The sequence below is a fragment of the Halictus rubicundus genome, chromosome 12 (genome assembly GCF_050948215.1).
Source record: "Halictus rubicundus isolate RS-2024b chromosome 12, iyHalRubi1_principal, whole genome shotgun sequence".
Classification (NCBI taxonomy): Eukaryota; Metazoa; Arthropoda; class Insecta; order Hymenoptera; family Halictidae; genus Halictus; species Halictus rubicundus.
This window is the reverse complement of record NC_135160.1, coordinates 6,075,886-6,093,407: the sequence shown is the minus strand read 5'-3', so window position 1 is coordinate 6,093,407 and position 17,522 is coordinate 6,075,886. Positions and strand designations below refer to the sequence as shown.

Below are 17,522 nucleotides of genomic sequence, written 5' to 3'. Positions count from 1 at the left end.
GCGCTTTCAGGGAAACGGTTTTTAATTTACGCTGCGCCGAGCCGAGCCGAGCCGAACCGCTCCAAGGGGAAACGTACCGCCACTGGTCAGACCTGGTTCCAATTCGGCTCGTACGACGATGACACCTCTTCCGATTGTTTCTTCTTATCGCGCTTAGATTAGATCGGTTTATAAGAGATTCTTTATCGTTCGACTCGAGTGGTCGTTGAAAAATAATCCGATTTTGATTCGATGGGACCTGATATGTGCTTCAAGTAGAGGAGATTGTGAAACTTTCTCTGGTATCAATTATACGAACAATCTGGCGCCTGTTTTCATAGTTTCTTTAACATTTTTTCGAGCGCAAAGAGATCATCAAACAATTCTGTATTCTCTGATTAAAATAGCGAGCAACAGGTATGAAGTATTATAATTAAACTAAATTTTACGCATTTATGACAGAAACGGGTATCTCCCATATACAGGGAGGCTATCTATTGACAAGGTGATCCATTTTATTATTTATTAAAACTAAATGAAAGAGTTACTTGCTTGGGAAATTATTAAACAGATTCGTTTCTTTTTCTACGTATGGCAATAGAAGTTTCTCGAGGGTCGAAGCAGATTTACAATTTTCGCAAGGCGCCAGTCACGTTTAGGTTAAAAACCGCGCTCGAATTCGCGAGGACCCATCGCGGTGCGGAGCCTTTAATTTTCGGGCCCGACAAATATGAAGGTGATGCCGCGGCGAGTCAGCAAGGGTGGTTGAGTAATGACTAACGAGTAATGCGCCGACATAAGTAAGCATTAAGTAACGAGTGCCACTCACACGTGCGTAAACAAGCGCGGGCTGGTTTATACGCGCACAGACACACACACACACACACACACACACACACACACACACAACCAGAAGAGCCGCGCGCGGTACGTACATACACTGCGGCGTGCACGAGATTACGAGTACGGTTGTCTCGTTTGATCATGATGTTCCTTTCATTCAGGCCCCGATTAACGATCTGCAGATGTATTTAACGAGTCTAAAAGCGGCACTGTGGTTTCCCGAGCGGTTCTCGTGTCCGCTTCTGCGTCGAGAGACAGTCGTCCGACGAATTCGCGCCTGTTCGAACGAACCTTGGACAACTCCGTGAAACATGTTACCGCGAACCCGAACGTTCGCGAAATCGCGCGAAAGAACGAAGGGGAGACGCAGCGTTGAACGCTATTCTGGATCGCCGGGGATATAAATGCGGCGACGGTGACGGTATAAATACAACGCCTGGAGCCAATTTCGAAAATACCCCGGGCGAATCAGCCGTCGAGCGGACCTCCTCGAAAGCGCCCTTTTCTTTGTCCCCGGAGCAAAAAGGGCGGTCGGTCGCGGGGGAAAGAAGATGGGGGCCGTGGAGGAGAAGGATCAAGAGAGAGAGAGAGAGAGAGAGAGAGAGAGAGAGAGAGAGAGAGAGAGAGAGAGAAGAAGCGAGAGACAAAGGCGAAGTGGGAAGATCGCCGGTATCGGCGGCGATCGCCTTGCTAGCCTGGAAATCCAGTTACTCCGGCAGGGGCCTCGAGACAATGCGCAGAGAGCAACCTCGTGCAATGCCGCCTCGGGAGAGCTGGTTCGGTGAGCGCGACGAAAATAACTCCGGCAGGAGAATATTACGGCACTTTGCAATGAGGAGAGACCGATGGAGAGCGAGAAAGAGCGAAGACGAGAGAGACCGCGAACGACGGACGAGCGAGAGCGGGAGAGACAAAGAAGCGGTGCGACAGACGAAGCTGGACGAGACGGAGAGCGAGAGAGAGAGAAAGAGAGAGACTGATACGATCGGAGAAAAAGAAGAGGGGCGGTGAAGGGGTGAGAGGGGGCCAAGAGACAGAGAGCGGTGAATCGTGTGCTCGCGAGCGTGTGTGTGCGCGGTGCATACACGATAAGAAGCGACGAGGATGCAACGAGGGTGAGCAGAAGAGAGAGAGAGAGAGAGAGGGGGAGGGAGATGTGCAACGAGAGAGGAGAGAAGATCGTCGTCGCACGAATCGACTCATGGCGAACCATTCGAAACGAGTGACCGGCGGTCGTCTTCTTTTGGTCCGTGACGCGATTGGCCGATCGGCCAATGACTGGTTCTCGGCGGTGCGCTGGGCAATGTGCACCGCGTGCACCAGTCCTCCCTCTCTTCGTCTCTTCTTCCCCCTCCCCTCCCCCTCACCCTTCATCCCCTGCCGATCCCCCTGCGAGAGTGCATCTCAGCCGGTACACTCTCGCGACGGTGTACAGTGCACTTCATTGACGGCCGCAAAACTGGTCCAACGCGCGGCATAAAACTCCGTTAGAACCAGTTCCCCGTGAAACGGGCTGCTTAACCCCCTGTTCGGTCCTCCGGCGGCCCAAGGGGATTCGTGTCGGTGGGGCCCGGCAAGGGGAGACGCGGCCGGGGTGGAAATTTATGAAAGGAACACCTCCCGCGGTCGTTAATCGGAGACCCGTAGCAGGTGGATCCGAGGGGAGAATTAACACTTCAACGACGGGGCGCGACGGGTTGCCTAACTCTAACCGAGAGCCACGGTGACCGCCGAGAACGGTCATCGGTGGTCCTGGTCGAATCGGTGGACATTCTTGGATTTGCGAGAAGATTTATTCCTATGGCTGCGTACGTTCGAATCGTTACGTGTCAATCTCTTTTTACGTGTTCTTGAACCTAGTTTTTTCAGAGCGACGTTCGTACCGAGCTTAACTCTTTGCCCTCGAAGCTATTTTAACTCCAAAACGAAACGTTTCTTCCGATCTAGAATATTTTCCTTCTATACACAATTTTTCATGTTATACATACAAAAATGGTGCAATTTGCTCGTACAATACCGAAGTGTTTAGTGATTTATTAACACTAGGTTTACGGAGCATTAAAAGTGAGTATTTTACATTACTTTATAAAAATAAGAAGAATGTGACTATCCAAGTTCACAGCCATTTTTTAAATAATATATACCTAAGGAAATAAGTTTGTTGAGTAATTCCACGTAGATGGATCTTCGCAATCTCAATAATCGTAAATTAATAATATTAGAATCCGTCATTTTGACGGGTCCCGTAAACCTAGTGTTAAATACAAACAAAAATAACGTGACAAATATTTCGAATAATGATACAGCAATTTTTAGTGGCGCCTTACAGTCGCCATTCGAGTGCTAAGGGTTAATAAAAATAGCTAGTGATTTGGATCAACCATTAACCAGTTAACTGCGTTCGACCTGTGTATACATGTCAATCCAAAACTCTATTGCGGTGCGGTTAACGTTAATGAATTGTTAATCTCTTATCGAATAAAAGTGTACTTCTTTCTCATTTTGCTTTACCTATCTCGTAAAATTTATAATAGCCGCATTTGGCCTGCGTTCGACGTGTATATTCGTCACTGCTTGATTTTAATTCCGCGCCCGTGAGGGATTTTTAAAATTAAACTCCGCAGTTAACTGTTTAAAAACTTGGAATTTAGGTGAAACTGCTTTAGCTCTGGAACAAAATGGGTCCAAATTTCGACTTTCTACATTCAATGCAAACTGGTTACTAAAGAATCGGAATTTGGAGGAACGACTTTAGCTGTAACTCTGATGCAGTTTACAACAGTGGGAAGGTCAAAATCACCTAATAATCTTGATGTAGCATTTTTAACTTGTAGGATTATCAAATAAATGAAAGAAAGGGACTTCTAAACGATTATCGTCCAATCTTCCATCCCACCTTTTGCAAAACAAGATGGTCAGCTCTAATATCGATTTCACCTAGATTATTATATTCTTTTTGGTTGCCATCGTATACACTTGCGAAAAATGACCAGCACCGCGAAATACACGCTCGAACTCAAGAACAGAATGAATAGAAGAATTTGCACTTTTCGACTCTCGCGAGGACAGCGAAACGTACGAGCCTCGGATGTAATCCGTTGAGGGACTCGCGCGAAATTTCAATGTTGCAAGGCGGTAGCATCGGCATGGATCGGGCACAGCCGCGTCTGGATCACTCGGATCGCGGAGCGGGAACCTCGCCGCTTTTCTTCCCTTTCACGTACACGCCGTTCGACTCGCTCGAATACCGGGAAATCCTGATCGCTGCCAGCATGTCTGCCAGAGCCGACCGGCGCGGCGCGGCGGAATCCGAACGTTCACGGAATCCGCCGAGCAATTCCGATTCCCGAGTTTGTTAGACACACGGCGAGGCCAGTCCCATAAAACCGTAAACGTCGATTACGCAATGATGTAATATAATAATGGATATTGTCCCGGCAATGGAGATTCCGACATATAGAGTTTCACGTTGGTTCGGTGAGAGACACGTTCCTCGCACAATTGATACTTCGCTGCCGAGAGCAATCCGTCGCGTCGCGTCGCGTCTCGTCTCGTCTCGTCGCGTCGTGCGTCAGCCAGAACGACATGCTCTTTGATTTCTGCGTTCTTTCTCGTTTCTCTTTTACGCTTTCGAGGGAATCGACGGCACTTTTTGCGCCGGGGATAATGAAAGAGCGGTTAGAGGAGTTTACAATCTCGCGGAGGCTGAGCATACCTCTGAGACCGGGAGCGACAAGAAATCGATTGGATCGTGATTCGATCTCTATGCATTTACAGCGTGTGCTACCGATTCGAGTACACCTGAGGATTTTAGAAAGCTCGTGGGAATAATTGATCCTTCCTTTGCTCGATTAGCTCGTGTCACCAGATTTGCGGACATTGTACTCTTTGTACGCTTGAAGTCCTGCAGAGGATTTTGGAAATTTATAGTGCTGTTCTTAGAATTTTGAGATAGTCAACTCTTGCTTTGATTAATCTGCCCATATGACTAGTTTTACAAAGATTGCATATTCATAATTATCGAAATGGCTAGAAGCAACGTAGCATACGAATGCCCAAATTAATATCCAACTTTAACAGTAATTTTGAACTTGTAGAAAATTTAGATTTCCAGATATATCCGGCGACTCTGCAATTTTCCCATCCAGAGAAGAACGTTCTACGCGATTCTAGGATTCGTCGCTCGTCCGAGAGAAAAAAGAGAAGACGCGGCTGATAGACGAGGCTCGTTTGCCCAGATCTCATAAAGATATGCTTATTCATCGTAATGGTAGGTTGTCGACGTGGACACGCCTCTATCAAAGTCGTCGGTATCTACAAAGAGGACTCTTCGAGATTTTCTTGCCGTTCCCACCATTCCCTGTCTGACGAGCAATTCTGGGTCCCACTCCCTTGCTCTTCTGGAATTGAGCGACCACCCCCATTCAAAAGATTTGCATAGCCGCTCTTAAATCAATTGGATCTGAACATTTTTATGTCGGTCTTTGCTGTATGGAAAAGGTTTCCGAAACGAATTATAGAAAACATTAGGTAGATATATGTTGAATTAATTTTGTGTTTCGTTGGAAAATTAGTGCCGATAGGTTCGATATTAGTAATTAGAGGTAGGACCTTCTTATTAATTAAGATCGCCGTCGTGTACTTTAGAATTTTACTCGCCCAATAGTTTCAGTAGATTTGGTCGTTTATGGTCAGACAGCCAGACGGCGAAGAGTTTCCAACGACCATTAGAGCGATTCAAGAACGTCACGAAGATTGTTATGTTCCAGAGAAATCTTAAGCTTGTGTTCTTTGGAATTTCATTTATCCAACAGTTTTATTAGGTGTTTTTTCCGACGTTCATGATCAGATAACAAACGGTTCCCAACGACATTTTGAGTGGTTTACAATTGCGAATTTAAAAGAGACTTGTGTATCTCAGTTCCTCGAGCTTCAAAGGAAACTCGAGGCAATATATGTTTATTGAAATCTTCAAACAATTACCTATGAGCATAAAATCGAATGGGGTCCTCGTCGATCCGCACCAAGGTTGAATTGCTCGGATTATGGGGATAGACTTGCAAGAAGCAAAGCTCGGTGTCCCGCGTAAAATGAACGAGAAGGGAAATATCGTTGGGAGGGGTAAGCGGAGGGAAAAAGGAAGAAAAGCCGCGGTCGGGAAAAAGAGGAAGAGGACGAAGAGAAGAAGAAAAGTGGCGAACCGGCTGGCCGCCGCAAACTTGACGTAAACCAAACCTACCGGTCCTACCGCTCGCGCTACCACTACATACCACCTACCGAACTATTACCTACAGCAGGTCTATATCTGGACTCCGGCTCGTCTCTCTCTCTTATCCGATGCACCGCCGCGCCGCGCCGTGTGACGGAACAGTGAAATCACCTACGTATTCTGCCTTCCAGTGCTATGTGGGTGTTCCGGGCTCGCCGCGCCGCGCTGCTCCGTGACGAGACGCGATTTGACTCGAGACCCGACTCGATTCCCTTCGGGATCGAAGCGTGGCAACTCGTTACGGCTGCTGCGGGCATTCGTTCCGGTTTCACTGTGAATTAAGATCCCCGGGACCCTCGGTAGCTATCGCTCAAACGGGCCCCTCGACACCGGGGAAAATTCCAAACTGTTCGGTACTCGATACAAACGCGGTTTATCTGTACCATCCCCTAACGGAAGTGCTCTGAAAACGCTTCAGAGGGAAGACGATCTTCATCTGGTAAAGATCGTGAAAATCTTGGCTTCTCTCTGGCGTGAAGTGTGCTCTTCCCCGTCTTTGCGACTAGAAAAGAGTAGGGTGAGAAGGTTAGATACAAGTTCGATGATTTCTTCGTATATTTAGGATCAATACTCTTCATGTTCAACTAAGGCATATAACAAGGTGACTGCCCCTCACCCCGCAAGTCTCATGAAATTAATCAGTTCCTTTTAATGTAAACTCTCTAGTTGAAGCTTATCACAGTGATATTTAGAATTCTTTTAGACCCTAGTGAACTTCGGTTTAAGCAACTGCATTTAATTTTTAAAGATAGATGAAGGATTGTGTCATATATATGACCAACGTAGCGGTGAACGTCTTGAATTCGTAAAACTGAAACATATTTTGAACGCATAAGATCCACAGTCTTGTCTGCAGCATATGGATCTCTCTTGTTAATTAGCTAAGAGAGATAAAACTGTACCAAACCATTTCTTCATCAGCGCAGCGGTAAGTAACGTCCCACAAAGCACTCGGCGCTCATTCCACGCACGCACCGAGTCCGAAAGCTTTCTTTTCCGAGAAGAAGCACCTCCTGAAAAGGAGACTGGTCCGCGGGCGACAATCCTGGTTGATCGATGGGCATCGAAGATCCGTCTTTCTCGAACTTTTCCTCAGGGCCGCGTGGCTGCGCAGCTGTTGTAATTAATACGCGATCCTCGTCCGCGGCGTTACGTAAATGTAAACCGTGGCCAGCGACGGAAAGAGAGAGAGAGAGAGAGAGAGAGAGAGAGAGAGAGAGAGAAAGAGAAAAAGGATGGGGAAAAGGAGGCGCGTCCGAGGAAAAACGGAATGGAAACGAGACGAGCGAACCGGGTTGGCTGTCGCTTCTCGTCTCGTCTCGTCCCGTCTTGTTCTCCGTCGGTTCTCGCGTGGATCGATCGATTAAAATCGTCGGCGTGCCAGCGGCTGACATAATCCGGCTCTCGCATGGCCCGACCGATTAGAAATCCGTGAGTGTCGCCTTAATTGACTCGCGATTACATTTACGAGCGCCGCGCCAACATCGCCGTGTCGCAAATGAACGTGACACGCGGCCGACAGGTGTGTTCACGCGTGGTGAACACGGGGCATAAGTAACTCGCCGGCGTTTGTCACCCCGGCGACAAAGTATGTACTTTGAGTATCGCGGACGAAGAACTCTGCGAAAACGCGCGGGAATTATGGACGGGTGACTAACGAGCGAGTGAGAGAGAAACCTTTTTGCCCCGACCGGGAAATGGATGTCCGATCGGAATTCCTTTCTTCGAGACGCTTCTCTGATGAACTATCCAATAACAGTCACCGCGAGACTGCTCGCTCGAACTGGGGATGCTAAATGAAGCTTTGCGGCGAAGCACGAGCTGTAATTAATTTGCCAGACAGCTCGGCTTACGTGCTTTGCCAGCGTAAGCTGCTCGAGCTGATACAGTCCCGTTTCAGTCCTGTTTTCCCTCCTTAGCGTCGCCTTTCTGTCCGAACGCTCGTTCGACCTACGATTTTTTTCCTGAACGAAACGACTATATGTGATCCAAATTGGACCGCGTTTGGTGATCGTTTTGTGTAGACAAATATGTGGTTAAAAGTTTCACAAAACGATACAGTTTTGTCCCTGAATTGTCTCATTTGAATTCTACAAAATGTCTTGAAGATTGTTCTGAATTACAGCATGGCAATTTTTAGTGGCGCCTCAATGTCGCCATTCGGGTGCAGAGGGTTAAAGATACGAGTCATTGAAGCCGCTACGGCGTACAAAAGTTTCCGGTCAGATACACTTTTCGCTTCGCGTTCTGCCAGCGATATCTAAAAGATTGTTTACCGAGAACACCGAGCAGAATAACTCGGGTTTGTTTGTTGTTCTGTATTTAATATTAATTAACATTCTTTCCGATATCGCTTTCCAAATATAGATTGCCGAATCTTCTGTGGCCGGAAACTTTTTGCACGCCTCTGTATCTTGAGTATGTGCAATTAAACGTGCACGTATCTTGAATTGTGCTTTGCAAGAATACAGCGTTGACAATAATACGTATGTCGTCATCGTAAAACCATAGAAAATATCTTATTTTGGTACGCTTATTGTCGCGCGACGTTACGGAGGGAAGATCGCGTTCGCCGAACACAGCTCAATCGAGCGGGCACGCGATTGCGATTCTCTTTTCCCGATGCTTGTGCCCGCCATTTCGAAACCGCAAGATAAAGAACGAATAAAACGTGTCGCCTTTCAATGTTCTCTTTCAGGTGGCTGTTAGAAGTTCAGGCTGAAACCGCGAAGAGCACCGATTGGCAGCAGCATGCTAGCGATATAGCGTTCGAGCATCGACACTCTTCTCCGTGAAGTGACTCTGCCATGTTGCTTAGGTAAGATTAACAACACACAACAACAACGTCATTTTTCCTCGGTGATCCGGGGCGTGCGCGCGCGCGCGTGTAAACGACCTCGCCGAGACTCGCCGATTCAATGCACCCGGTTATCATTATCGTGTGGTAACATGCGCGAACCTCGCGTACCGTCCCCCCGGCCCCTCGTGTCCCCCCCATTTATGTTTCCACGTAGTCGACGTCGACGAAGAAGGGTGCCCTCGCAGTTCGAGAACGAGTCGCAATCGCGGAGAGCGCGCGCGATTCAATATCGAGCGGGAACGAGAAACAACGCCGCGCCGCGCCGAGCCGAGCCGAGCCGAGCAGAGCCGATGCCGCGACAGATACACCGAATGCGTGTTATCGTACGCTGGCGTACTATTTTCATGTGTTATCTCGGTCCACGTCCGCCATGGAGCCGCAAACACCGTCGCTCGATCGCGCTCTCAACGACGCGACGCGGACTCCTCGCGGATCGCGTAGACGCGCGGGCTGCTCCGCGATTAGGGTTGCCATCTTTGGAATCGTTAATCCAGGAGAATCGAAACCACGGACATTTCTACCGGAAACTCGGAGGCTTTTAACGTTGAGTTTACGGGGAGCACTGAAAGTGACTATTTTACTTTATAGAAAATATTTTTCAAATAATATGTACCTAAAGAAATTAATTTTCTAACTAAGCTTTCTTAGAATCTTAATAATTTTAAATTAAAAATATTAGAACTCGTTATTTTGACGACATACTGGGTCACTGAGTTATTTCCACTTCTTCATAATTTTCCCCCGAACGTATCGAACACGTTCAGGTCAATGTTCATAAAAAAGGAGGTCCAATTCCAGGACGAACGCGTTATGAAATAGGCTGGAGCGTTTCAGGAGAGAGTACGCAGCCCGGCAGTGTTTGCTGGGTAATCTGGAGCACGTTTCCTCTAAACAACCCTGTACAGTCCGCCTGGCACGGTGATTCAACCACTTCTTCTTTTACCATGAATGGTATTGCATTGTTCCACGCTTCCGTGTAACGCGTACACAGGCTGGGCTCTCTCGGTCGGTCGCGAACGCGAACGCGGCCGAACGTGCGCACGTGCATAGGCCAGAATTCTGCAGAAGTGGCTATCGTACGTTTTCCCGGCGCACAATGTTCGTGACTGGTTTTATCGCCGGCGGGGCCCTTCGTACGATCGAATACACGCGTCGCGGGCCGTGCAGCGAAATTCGGTTCGGATTTCGGCTCGGCAATCCGAGGCCAGTTACCCTAATCTTCGGTCCGGCGTTGCGCAACGGTTAACGTGCTAACGACGCGCGAGTCGCATAATGCGCCGCCGAACATTCTGCCTTTTTTAACACGTTCCGCGCCACGTGAGCACCGACGCGACGGTGACCCGCGGTGTTTACTTCCAGCGAAACTCGGAAGGAAAAATTATTGGTTCCTGGAAGACCGGCGAATTCGAGGAGAATTCGATGTTGTTGGTGAAGTTTTTGCTCCCGGGGACGCACGCGATTCTCGCGAATTCACGGACAATCGATGGAGCGTGAGGTGTATTATTACATCCGCATGGCAGTGCCTGTAGAGATATTCCGTGTCAATGCTTATTGTTAGGACCACTAGTATTTTCGAAGGTGAAAAGTTCTTGTAACATCCTTCGTTGACACTAGATTTACAGGATCCGTCTAATATTTTTAACACGTTAAGCGCCAAAAATCAATCCCAGAAATTCCCACAAAATCAGTGTAATTTAAGTAATGAAACCGAAACTGGAAATTTAAAATGTATTATAGGGGATGCCGTCTTAATCCTTTTGAATTCTAAAGATCCTAATAAAATTCGGTTTATCTGGATGTGTTACAATAAAAATGAATTTCTAAACCTAGTCAAAAAATCACTGTCAGTGATGTGTGACACCGTGGCAGTTCACGTGTTATTTTATGAATATTGAGATTATGAAGATGCATCCATGAGGAATTATTTAACAAATTGATTTCTTTGGGTGTATATTATTTAAAAAATGGCTACAAATTTTGATAGACACATTCATTTGTATAAAGTGATGTAAAATAGTCGTTATCAGTGCTCCGTAAACCCAGTGTTAAGTAGAAAGTCACGAACCGAATGTTCACTGCACATAAGCATATTTTATAGGATGCAAAGTGTATTATACAAAGTGGTGGTTTTAACCCCTTAACTTGTACGCTCGAGTTAATTCTAGCGCGCTAAACAGGCCAAACTGTGCACACTCGAGATAATTCGAGCGGCGTTGTATTTTATGCTGCTATAATTTTTCACACTCGAATATAATCGAGAATTGAAAATAACAATGTGAAAGCAAAGAAAAAAAATCGTTTTATTGATATTTATCATTTACATGGGATTGTAAGCTATAACACTTATTTATTCGAGAATAAAATATAGCCTTTTTCCATGGAACAAAAGCGCAGTATATCAAAAATTGATTTTTTTGGTCGGTTTTTTTAAAAAAAAACTGTGCGTTAAGGGGTTAATCCGACGGTAGTACAACCGAGAAAGGAAAATCTGTAGATATAAAAATAGGTCAAAAGCGTGGAATAAAATTTTGTTGTCCGAAAAATCGAATTTGCAGCACAGAGCACTTGCAGATGCTTTCCAATATCATACAATTGAATGTGACTTTACCAACATTATTTAAAACTAATATAAATCGGTAGAACAGCCGCAGCAAAAGTGAACGGCGTGAATCTGGTTCGACGTATCGTCAGGAAGAGTGAAATAGTATTCCAAAAATTGGAAGGAAAATTGTCCCGTCAATGTCGGGGCGATCTCGGGAGCGCAACAAATCTATTTCCCAGTGTTCCTCGCGCCGAGACACGAGCGCAACTAGAAATTCCCAGCGGCGAGAGCATGCAGATCCCGTGTCTGAAACGGTCGGCTCCGCGCGGATGCAGTCGGCTCTCGCGAGATTAGTAGGTTTCCAGGCAATAATTGCAGCCGGCGGGCAAGGCGTGTTAACCCGATGGAATCGTAACGATATCAGACGGGTGAGATGGGAGGGGGAGGGGGGAGGGGACGCGAATTTATAGAAACGTCAGCCGGCAATTACGGCGTGTTCGCGGTTGAGCCCACGGTAAAAGATGGAATCCACGCGCAGGATCATAGCAATTTCAGGGCGGTCGGGCACGCGCGTCCGCTACAAAGTTCCCCCGCGTCCCGTTGATTTACAGTGTGTCCGTTGAATAATTATTTAGTGAAACGCCGGTTATGCCCGATTTCCCCTTGAACGGTAAACCGCCTTGTACCGCGACTCTCGAGACCGGCCGGTTAGGCGATTTCCTATTACCGTCCCGCGATGAAATATCGTGTTTGTAGCCCCGGCCAACAGAGCCGGCTAACTGCGAAATCGTGTGTTTGCTCGCCTCGCTAGTAATAACATTGCGGTCTGCGAACCGAAGAGGGAAATAATCTCTCTCTCCTCTCTCTCTCTCTCTCTCTCTCTCTCTCTCTCTCTCTCTCTCTCTCTCTCTCCGCCCGTGTTATAAAGTTACACTGCGATCGTAGTAACGCGATACACTACGCCGAGAAACAGTAGTTAGAGATCGCCGGGCGGAAAAAATACGGTGGCGGTGAAAACGGCATCGGATCCGTACCGATACCGATGGCGCACGGTTCGCAAAACGGCCCGCAAACTATGCACCCGGTCCCGATCCTCGATCTAGCACCGCGATCGAGCAAACTCCCGAGCCCCACATCGATCGCACAAATATTCAGAAACGTTTCGACAGTCGCGAATCGCTTCGCGTTAATTATTTCGTTTTGAGCGTCGATAGCCAAGAAGTTGCAGTTCTGAAAGGGAGACCAGTTATTATTGTTGACCGGCACGCTATTCTATTGGTTAGAAACGATTGTCGTAACGTGTCATCCCGGCATGTGATAACGTTAAGGCGACGGAACGGGGGGAAGACAGCGCCGAAAGTTCGCGACTCCGGTATTCATAATTTAGCCATCGTCAATCCGGTTGCGAGACGCGCGTCAAAGCGGCTGACACATTAATTTGTGAAAGAGATAACGGAAGCCGCGCTATCGGATGCACTACGAAACGAGCGTCACATTGGAAACGTCGTTTCGCGAGGTCGCCGCCGCCGAGCACGCGCGTTGATTAGAGAACCCGGAAGTAGTCGGGGAGCGCGAAGGAATTCGCGGCGGGCAAACGGGAGACCCGGACCAATATAAACGGAATTCGAAGCGTCCGTTATCACGGAACCGCACACGCGTGGCCACGCCTCGCACGTTTAATTTCACTCTCGATAAACTTTTCGCGGACGAGAACGGTCCCGCTTTCACTCGTTCCGCAGAAACTGCGGCGCGAGATCGGCAAAAGGAGAACGATCCGCCTCGGATCGCGATTACCTCGTTGCGGAGTTACAGGAGCGTCTTATCTGATCCGCGGATTCTTCGGCTACCGTAAAAGTGTTCCCGTCCGGGTCTATTAATAGTCCGCGTTTCTGATTTCTGCTTATTTCTTTTTTTTTTTCTTCTTCTTCTTCGAGCGGATTCGCGCCGTCGATGCCGAGTGGATCGCGCGCGCTATCGGCCTCGCTGTCAATCAACCGCGCGCTGCCGTATCTGATTCGTCAGACAGCCGGTCTGCGATGAAATCAGGCGGCGGCAATTAATCACAGAAAAAGTATTCGGCGCGGCCACGTCACGGTCACGATCAGCTTGTCTTTAATTCTATTCGTCAGCGGCGTGTATCGAGCGAGACAATGGTCGATACGACGACGGTGTCGGTGTGCGTCATCCTCGCTCCGATCGCTATTGCCGCCGAACTTTTAGACCTGTGTGCCATAGTGATCGACGATGCGTCCGAGATTGAGCCGGGATTCGTGTATTTATTTTTATTGTATTCTTTAAAAGTGCAAATCTTGAAGAATGCTTTCCCGAGTGTGACGAGATTTTCATTTTATTCGAGGATAAACTTTACCGGACGATAATTTTTTACTAGCAGTAAAACCAGTGACTCAATTTTTTCAAAAGAACATAGGCCGCAATAGGAGCCACGAGAATTCATAGCAGCGCTTACCGTGAATCGTACACGACGTAATGAGTCATTTAGGAGCCATATAAACACAGCATGAGCGCTAAACGCGAGTAACTGTAGAATACTCACGGCGAAATTCAAATAAACCGAACCGAGCTTATTCCGGAGCATTGCGGATCGTTTCGGACTGTTTGGAATACTGATTCAAAGTCCAAACGCTGCTGGCAATCGTGATCACGGCATGTCCCACGGCGCAGCTGTATGCATCGGCTGCAAGAAAATCGCCACTTCGCGAATCTGAAAATTCTGCGTATCTGTTTGCGAGGAACACAAGCCACTGAAGAATTTGAGTGTTTCTTTAACCCTTTGCACTCGAAGCTATTTTAACTCCAAAAAGAAACATTTCTTATAACCTAGAATATTTCCCTTGTATATATTTATTTTTATGTTATACATATGAAAATGGTGCAACTTACTCGTACAATACTGAAGTGTTTAGTAACTTATTACATACAAACAAATTTAATAATGTAAAAAACCTTTTGAATAACGATACAGCAATTTTTAGTGGCGCCTTACAGTCGCCATTCGGGTGCTAAGGGTTAAAAGCTGAGTAGCATAAATCTCTCTGGATTAGTGTACGATTGTAAAAAAAAAAGATCTGCTGGATTACAAATGTGCGTCGAGCCGTAAGTGAAAACTCGTCTCGTGGTAAATAGTTTTTCCAGAGCGTGCGTACGGGCCGCGCAAAGTCGGATGAAATGTGTCTAGCACCCGGAAGCTGCGCGGAGAAGATATCAGGCGGCGAGAGAAGTTAGCACGCGAGACCCTCGAATATCTTATCACCGAGTGGTCCGGTTTGCTTTGGTTGGCCGGTGGTAATAACAGCTGGCCGTTATGCGCGTACATAAACGCGTCGTTAGGCCGCGTAGACGGCAACTGATTCTTGGCCGCGTTGAATCGAGAGAATTACTACCGGGCCAGGCCGGGCCGGGTCGGGTCGGGCGGCTTTGGAGCCGTGCCAGCGCCAGCGCAGCGATTCGTTCGCGTGCGTACGATTCCGTGGAACATCCGTCGCGCCTGCAAGTGGGTCGAACGACGCGAGCCGACGACGCCGACAGACGTAGAGAGATGTGGACGAACCGAAGCGATTCGCGATCCCGGCGAAATTAAGAAAACACCGCTGGGGGGAGGGGAGATCCGACGCGAAGCGCCGCGGCGGTCGCGAATGGCGTTTCGCCAACAATTCCGCGAACCCTCGAATGTTTATGCACGGCCGCATTCGGCGGTTCACGCGGTCCCAGGTCTCCCAGGTCTCAGAGCACACGCTCCCGCTGATTCTCATCTGCGGTAGGTGGATGCGCTCGTCGCGTCGTCGCTTTTACGACGTTCCGTCGCGGGCCGAGCCGAGGCTCACGGATAACATACAGAAGTTAGTAACCAAGATTTACGACTCGCGGCTTGTTTTCGTCGAGTTCACTCCGGCCTCTCTGTTTGAGCATCAAACATGTCCTCGCGCTAAGCTGATCGAGGATGCTGCGACGCAGACGGAATATCTGATTGGACGTCGCGTGTAGAGGGATTTGAAACTCGACTAATCGGTCTTGACACTGGGAGGATTGCACTGGACACGACTCGTTCCTGGGCCTCTGCATCTGTTTGCAATTTTATTTCTCCGGAGGATCATTTTCGCTTGTTGGCTATCAACGATTCTTGCATACTGATCCCGGAAACCGTAAAGGATCGGTAGCGTTATCTTTTTTAATAGTTTCGTTGCTGTACACAGTGAACTCTCGATATATGTCAACAACACGGGTCTTGTCAGCGTTGTGTATCGTCCAGGAGACGTGTTATGTTTACACTCCTCTGCGTCCTAGTGGGGATAATTCCGTGACGTTTATCGTCCAGGCCTTGGTGACATATATAGATAGATTTTGCGTGACTGATTCTAGAAGCGATTATTGTCGATTTTACAGATTTGTACACAGGGTGCGACCGAGTAACATGTATTTACAAGCGGTCACGAGTTGATTATGAAAAAATAAGAAAATTATTCACAAAAGGGTGCTCCTCCGATTTTAATTATCAAGGTTCCCTACGCTCTTTTGAAGGCGCATCCGATCTTGAAACACGTCGCGAACGGTCACGGTTATCCCCAGGATTCCTCGTTTCGAGAGAAACTCTCATTCTTCAAAGCGCCGAGAGACCTCCTCCGCAGATAGTTAGCAGCAACAACAAACGGAGAGAGGGGGGTGGGAGAGCTTCAGTCCGCAGTATATTTAGTCACAGCATGAAAACAATTTTCTACCCGGAGTTTATCTCAGTTCCTGATCGCATTGGCGGTTCTGGAGCGGAGCCAAACCCTCCACACGCGTCACTTGTCTCTCGGGAACAAACGAACATTGTTGAACGAGGCGACTCGGGAAAGGCAGGCCCGATTTCTAAAACCATCCTTCTTGTTTAAGCATTCTTGTTGCAAACCGGTGCACGGCGACGGTCGCAGCGGAGCCGGGTCGCAGATACAAGTCTGTGGAGAGCTTCGTCGCGATAAATCGAAAATGCAGTTTGTCGACGACTCTGCGATGTTTTACAACACCCGGCGAGATCATATCGTGGCGATCACGGATGAAAACCGCACCCCTGGAAAAATTAACCACCCCGGTGAACGCGAAACGGACAAGGTAGCAGCCGGGGATTTCGCTCGCTGTGGTCGATTTAATAAGGTTGTTAGAATGATCGATCGGCTTATTAGTGTAAACGTATCGCTATAGTGATACAAGAATTTCGGAGTGTCGCGCTGGTCGTGTCTCTGCTACCTGTTCGTCCTGAAAGACCGTAGACCGCGCTTTGTAGCGATTCGCGACTTTCGCAATTTTCCCTGGTTGTCACGCAATCCTAAACACGTTGCGGAGTGGGGGACACTGTTCTCTAAAGGTTAGGCGAGGAGAAGCGGTATCAACGCGCGCCGAAACGGTGGGATTAAAAATTCCACGATCTATGAAACACAATCTTTCAATTGTTCTCTTATTTCCTACTAACCGGTGACATCATCTCTCGGTTAAAGATGAAAATTGCTCTTGAATACAAAATAGAACAATGGATCAAATAGCACCGACATGTGCAGAAGAGCGTGACGCTACGAAGAACTCGGGTGGTGCAGCGAGGGATCCAGCAACATTAAAAATTTTAACAGATGACACGGTAGGCTAATGGATCAGAATGCCACGTGTGCTACGAGGAAGAACTATGTTTTCGAACGGGCTTTCCTTATCGTGGTGTTTCTGGTTACTTGAAAAAAAAAAACGGACTTTTAAACAGCTTGCGTCGACTCGAACGCGATATCGCGCGTCCGCGGCGACGTTTTTCGCGAAGTCACCTTGCTCGTAAAAATAACACCGGTTATATATAGCCTGGCTCGTTATTAAGTCGATTGAAAAAAGAGGCGCGCACGTGGCGGCACGAAATCCCACGTAACTCCGGCGCATTGTTGTTGCCTCGTTAGTCATGCTTCTCGGGAAAATTGATCGCGCGGATCATTCCTTTGCACGCGATCGAGCACGCACCGAGCGCAATTTCGTTTTCTTACGAAAGCGATTGACGATCG

General features: G+C 47.8%; 1 protein-coding gene across 2 annotated transcripts in view; it reads left to right on the top strand.

Annotated features, from left to right (window-relative positions):
* The window catches only part of LOC143359893 (receptor-type guanylate cyclase Gyc76C), a 91,193-nt gene that overhangs the window by 13,930 nt on the left and 59,741 nt on the right, over positions 1–17,522 (top strand). For both annotated transcript variants that reach the window (XM_076798235.1, XM_076798234.1), the window contains one exon: positions 8,790–8,909. The gene's annotated coding sequence lies outside the window, so the exon portion shown is untranslated. The remainder of the gene's footprint in view (positions 1–8,789; positions 8,910–17,522) is intronic.